The sequence below is a fragment of the Fukomys damarensis genome, unplaced genomic scaffold (genome assembly GCF_012274545.1).
Source record: "Fukomys damarensis isolate Sample0158 unplaced genomic scaffold, DMR_v1.0_HiC HiC_scaffold_14, whole genome shotgun sequence".
Classification (NCBI taxonomy): Eukaryota; Metazoa; Chordata; class Mammalia; order Rodentia; family Bathyergidae; genus Fukomys; species Fukomys damarensis.
Genome location: NW_022900926.1, coordinates 17,550,915 through 17,557,219, shown reverse-complemented (window position 1 = coordinate 17,557,219; position 6,305 = coordinate 17,550,915).

Below are 6,305 nucleotides of genomic sequence, written 5' to 3'. Positions count from 1 at the left end.
AGGAGGAGGAGGAGGAGGAGGAGGAGATGAAGAGAAGAGGAAGAAGAAGGAAATTCTATTAATTGTGACAAGGATGAATGGAGGACATTACGCTAAATGAATTAGCCAAGCTTCCCTTCCCAAGCTACTCCATGTTGGTGTCTGACTCTGCAATTCCACCATCACTACTCCTGCCAGAATTAGGAAGAAGCTTTAGCTTGCCATTTCCAAATGTCGAATCTGTTTTCTCAGAAATATTAATATTGCAGAGCCCTTCCTTCTTGAAACATGTTCCTCTTTTGGCTTCTGTAACGACGCGTTCCTGCTTTTGTTAGTGTTTACTAATCGCTCTTCTATGCTAGTAGTCTTCTTTGCTATTTCTTCTTCCCCTTTAAATTAGTCCCAGAGCATGATCTCAGCTCACTTCTCTTTTCTATATGTACATCTGGATAGTAATTGTAATTATTCTCAGAGCATTAAATGCTACCTGTGTGGTGATTCCGAAACCTACCTTTAAACTCTAGTTATATGGACCAATTACCTACTTCATATCTTGGCTTAGACTTCTACAGGCGACTCATGTGTAACAGGTCCCCTTTCCTTCAAAACTACCCCACTTTTGTAGGAACTTTCACCTACCGCTATCCATGCAGTGGCTCAAGCCTACATTCTGAGTGTCTCCTTGGTTCTACTGTTCCCCGCCTCCTTCACGCAGACTATCCTGTCTTATTGTTCCAATCTCCAAATAATATCTTGAATCCTTCTATTTCTTTCTGCGTCTTTACTACCAATACCCAATGTGGGCCATTAATATACCTTCCACACAAATTATACAACACCCAGTGGTTACCATGCATAAATTAGAGCTTTCCAGAGAAACAACCAATAAACAGGATGGAGAAAGTGAGACAGTGAGAGTGAGAGCAGGAGACATTACAAGGAATTGGCTCATGATGTGTGCATGGATTCTGGCCAGTCCAAAACCCATAGGGTGGGCCACCAGGTGGGAGACACAGAAGAGCCAATGTTGCAGCCTGTGTCTCAAGGTCATCTGCAGTAGAATTATGAAAAACCAATATCACAGAAGTCCAAAGAGAATCTGCAGGAGGTTTCTCTCTTGTTCACAGAAGACCAGTCCTACTTGTGTTTCATGCTGTGTTTCCCTTGAAGATTGACTGGAGATTTGCTACCCATTATCCTTGCTCCCAAACCCAGTAACTTTTCACTGCTTCCACTTCTACCTCCCTAGTGATTAACACTCACTGCTATCTCTTATCTGGATTGTGCATCAGTGTGCAGAAAAGTCGTCCTCCTTTGCATTTTGGTCTCTCTAGAGCACATTTCTACACATATCAGATCATCCTTCTGCCTGCTGAAACACCTCCAGTGACTTCTGTAGGAGAGGAGATTAAAATTTTCCTCTACCCTCTGAGCTTTTCAGGTCTGTAGAAAAACCCAGGTTATGTGTGCACACCACACACATATTTGTATACAGAGAACTCAAGGAAGAGTGGTAATTCAAAGGGGAGGTTGGGATTTCAGGCTTAAATGTCATCTTAACAAAGGGTGATAAGTTTTTCCAGCATTAACAAGCAAAGGGTAAGAGGTTTGTGTCCTTGGAGCAGTAAATCGTGGGAAGGTAAACTCAGGGGGAAAGGAATGAAGGATAAGATGATTTTGGTAAAATTTATGCACACCCATCTTAGTGTTCATTTCACATCTGCAGTGATGGTGACCATTTTCCTCCTTCTGTTGTGGGAGAATTGAGAGAGAAAACTTTCATAAAAATAGATCTGTGCCTGGCAGTTAAGCAAATAGGAGGGCAGAGAGCTGTTTGTGTTTTCTTCTTTCTAATTGCCTTCAGTTCAAAATAATCCTAATGCCAAAGTGGTAATATTTCAAAATGACACGTTCTCACCTCCTTTATTAATTCATCTTACAACATCTTGTGCTGTTGTACTGCCCGTGAGGCACCTATCCTGGTCTTTTGCACTCCCTTAGACTTCAGTCCTTCTTTCCTCCTCAAGTCTGGCCTGTCTCTTCTTGTTTTTCCATGCAGGCAAAGTGGGTACTGCCTTAGGGCATTTGCACATGCTTCTCCTAGTGTGAACCACTCTGCCTTCCCATAGTTGCTGGGTCTAATCCATTTAATTCAAGTCTCTTTTGCCATGGCATTTTATTGGAGAAGCTTACACTGACAACTCTGTGAAAGGTAACGCTGTTATCCTATCTTTCTCTTAATCTTTTCTTTTCTTGCTTTATTTTTCATGAAATTTATCACCATGTACAAACTATCTTTACTGCTTGACTATTTCACCCCACTTAAGCCAAGTGGAATATGCATTTCCTAAAAGCATTTTTATTTTTTGTTCACTGTTATAGTGATAGCACCTAGAACAATTCTTGCCATATAATAGTTAGCCAACACTTTTTATTCAATGAATAAATGAATGGCTGAAGAGGAAAATTCTTAATTACTTGGATGAATGTAGCTCTTGTTCTTGCATTTCTTCCAAGGGAATATACTACGTTTGATTTTTTTTAACTGCTATTGTTTCCGAGTTTTCAAGACTATAAAGTTTACCCTTGATCTTAGCCAAAATGCCAAGAAGCAATATGACCATAAAGTTTACAAAATCAATGCATAGATACACAGACTCTCAGAAATATTAGCTAACACTCATCCAACTGGTAAAAACCAGGGTAATAAAATAGCAAAGAAACCTAGATTCTAGATCCGTGTCTTTTTAGTTTCATTTCTTTTGACCAGACTGGCTTCAAGAACTTCTGTGCAAATGTTCCTAGCAAGAAGAGCTGGACTAGGATTGGTGGATTAAATGTATAAGGTTGCAATAAGAAAAAAAAAATCAAGTTGTAATCCTGATTGCCTGAAGTCTTTTGGGCCATGTCTCTGTGTCTGTAGGGTTGGTATGAAGATTAAAGAGGTACAATATGTAATTATCTTAATAAAATGTTATATGTACAGAGAAATAATTAAAAGGTTGGTGATTATTGTCAATATTAACATTTGTAAAATGTTAGTTAATGATTAGTTTTCTGTGTAATTCAGGGAAGACTAAAGAGCTTCCAGTGCCTGAAAAATCTTCAGTACATGAAGTTCCAAGAAGCATATATTCATCACCAAACTATAAGAATGGGGCTTATAATACCTGCCCTGTCAGCTTTAAAATAATACATAGTTTGTTCTGATTTTCTCATGGGAAAGCAGGATTCATAGAAAGTAGAAGCAAAATAAAATATGCCCTTCAAGCCCTTGAAGAGTGAGGTGTGACTGAGAATCAACAGGCTCAAGTCAGCAACAAGTCATGTCCTCCATGGGCTGATAATGTTTAAATTAACAAATCAGGACAATATAATATCTCCTTGATAGTCTCCTGTGATAATTTGAGGGCTCCATTTGGGAAAACATGGGATGAGAATAAAGCAAGTCGCCTTACCTCATCGCTGAAAACGTTGATTAGAGTACATCATTATTCCTCTTATATTCCATAACAACACTGTCATCTGACCCCAATACAGGGAACAGCATTATTAAATTCACATGTTACAAAATGTTATAAAGTGTTGTTAAGATTACTGCATCCAACTTAAAGTAATTTCTGCAAGCTGACGCACTGAACTGAATGCAACAAAATAAATGTGTTAGGTTTCCTGAGTATGGATTTGGATAATTTATGCAACAGTGCAGAATGAGATTTCTGACATTTCTTGTGCAAAGACTTGAGGCCAACAGAAAGGAAAAGCCAGGAAGGAAAAGCACAGTGTGGGAAGTCACTCAGTGCTTATCACAAGAGCAGGGGCCTTTTTGCTCCTTGTATGATATGGAGTAAGTTGCTTAACCATTTTTAACTCTAATACCCTATCCTCAAGATAAGAATAGTCGTTATTTGCAGAAGTTCTGAATTTGTGGAGCCATGATAATTTTGAAAGGTTACAGTTTTTGCCTCTCTTTGGTTTATTTTCCCTTCCTCTTCTCCATAGTTGAGCTTCTACCTGGAGTATGTTCACAGCTGCTGGGAAGGTTGGGACAGAGGAGGGAACAGTAAGCCTTCTAAATGTCTGGATTTGTTTTTATTAGCACTAAGGAAACCTAGGAGAGTTGAAGGACATACAAATATTAAAGTATAGCAGAGAAAGAAAAACCTTCTCCCTTGTTAAGTAGAAAGGCAAGACCCTTGCTAAAATGATTTAAGAAGTAAGGCAGAAAGGATGAGGTGACAGATACAGCTTGTGATATACGGAAGCAGTGAATGGCTTGAGGGGTCCGTATCCTGCCTCTTATTCAGAGACCAGAGAGATGGGCTGCTTGGAGGGATAGAGCTGAAGAGGGCTGTGATGCACCACTGGGGAGAGGAGCGAGCCTGGAAGACACTCACGGCCCAGATCCTGCATGGATCAGTGACCAGGTACTGGCATGGCTAATACTGAGGGACACAGGTAAGTAAAATACCACTGTTCTCCTATCCTCCCTGCTGGAGAAAGTGAAAAACAGTGAAAGGGAAGGACTTGGATTGATTAAAGAAGATAGGAGATTAAAACAAGAATTTCAACTGTGTTGAAGTATACATTTCTTGAACAGCTTGATTGTGGAATAAAATTTTTGTACTCTCTGGCACATAATAGCAAAACAACTTATTATAACTGTGTCTACTCCTGTTGTACATGTTTTACATGGCTGCTCAATAAGTCAACATTAACTTTTATTTGCACAACAGTACTACCCAGTTCAGTTTGAAGGCGGAGGTGTGGAATCCACCACCATGAGTGTCTTGTGAAGAGGGCTGGTGTTGACTCACGCCTAGGTCAGGCAGGGCAATCAGATGTCCAGAGTCGAGCCAGACACTGAATGGTTAAAATCACTCGCACTGCAAACCCTGAATAAAGGAAGACTGAAGGGACGATGTCTGTCCCTAGCTGTCTTCAGACATCTGAAAGACTTATTGTGGGTGATAGAATGTCCTTGTTCTTCATTGGGATGTTGAAGGCATGAATGTTTGATTTAATCCTCAAAAAGAGGAAGTTTCTCAGAGTTGAGTGTTCATCAATGTCAAGGAATTCAAACAGATGCCCAATGTTCATTTTGCCTGGAATGTGGTCAGAAGGTTCCGGCGTGCGGAGGAATGTGGTCCTGGCACTTTCAGTTTCAGGATGATATGATATGTGGCAGTTGATAGAACCAAATTCCAGGAAATATACTCAGTGTTCTATGTCCTTAAGCTCACTGAGTCTGTCCAAAAACTGTGTTAAAATTACCTATTATAAGAAGTATTATTCTTATTAGGCAAATCAGGCTTAAATACACTTAGCAAACTTCCAGAGCTCACAGCTCCTATAATTACAGAGCCACGTTTTGAACTCAGTTTAATTGTATTAAAAAACCATGACTTTCTACCATATACTCCATTTCTCTAACATGCTCTTTCAAAGATAATAAACAAATCTTAGTTCAAGGACAAAACTGTCAAAATATACCATCGTAGCTAAATGTTCTAATGACAGGCACAGGTGCATGGAAATATTTTTAATGGTGGCTCATATGGTTATATAGAAACATCAATGCATAAATTACAACACATAATATACCCCATCTTCTAAAGGAAGGTGGACTTGCTTTGGTCAATGTGGTAGTTAATCATACGCATTAATTTGGCCCAGCCCTGATGCTCAGATGTTTGGTCAGACACTATAACTATTTCTGTGAAGGTCCTCCAGATGCATTTGTCTCCTCAAAATGACAGAACTTCCACCTGGTCTGGCGATGCACACCTGTACGTAATTCTCGCACTCTGGGAGGATCACAAGTTTAAGCCCAGTCTGGGCAATTTAGTAACTTAGTGTGAATTTGTCTCAATTTAAAATTTTTTAAAAGGCCTGGAGATGTGGTTCAATGTGAAGGCCTTGAGTTTAATTCCCAGTACCACACACACACACACACACACACACACACACACACACACCCCTAGAGTTTTCTTCTTCTGTAAAGCTAAATAGCATTCCCTTTGGATACTATTACATGTTCTTTTTCTTTCATCTGTTAAGGAACAACAACAAAAAAATGAAAAAAGAAAAACGCTGCATGATCTTACTTATGTGTGGCATAGAAAACAGTTGAGCTCGTAGAATGGTGGTTACCATAGGTTAGGGGTCTGGTGGAATAAGGAGATTTTGGTAAAAAGGGTACCAATTAGATACAAGGAATACATTTTTTAGATCATTTGGACAACCTGGTCACTAATATAGTGTTAAGTGAAATAGGACACATAAACTTAAATATTGGATGGTTCTTTTTTTTTTTTTTTTTTTTG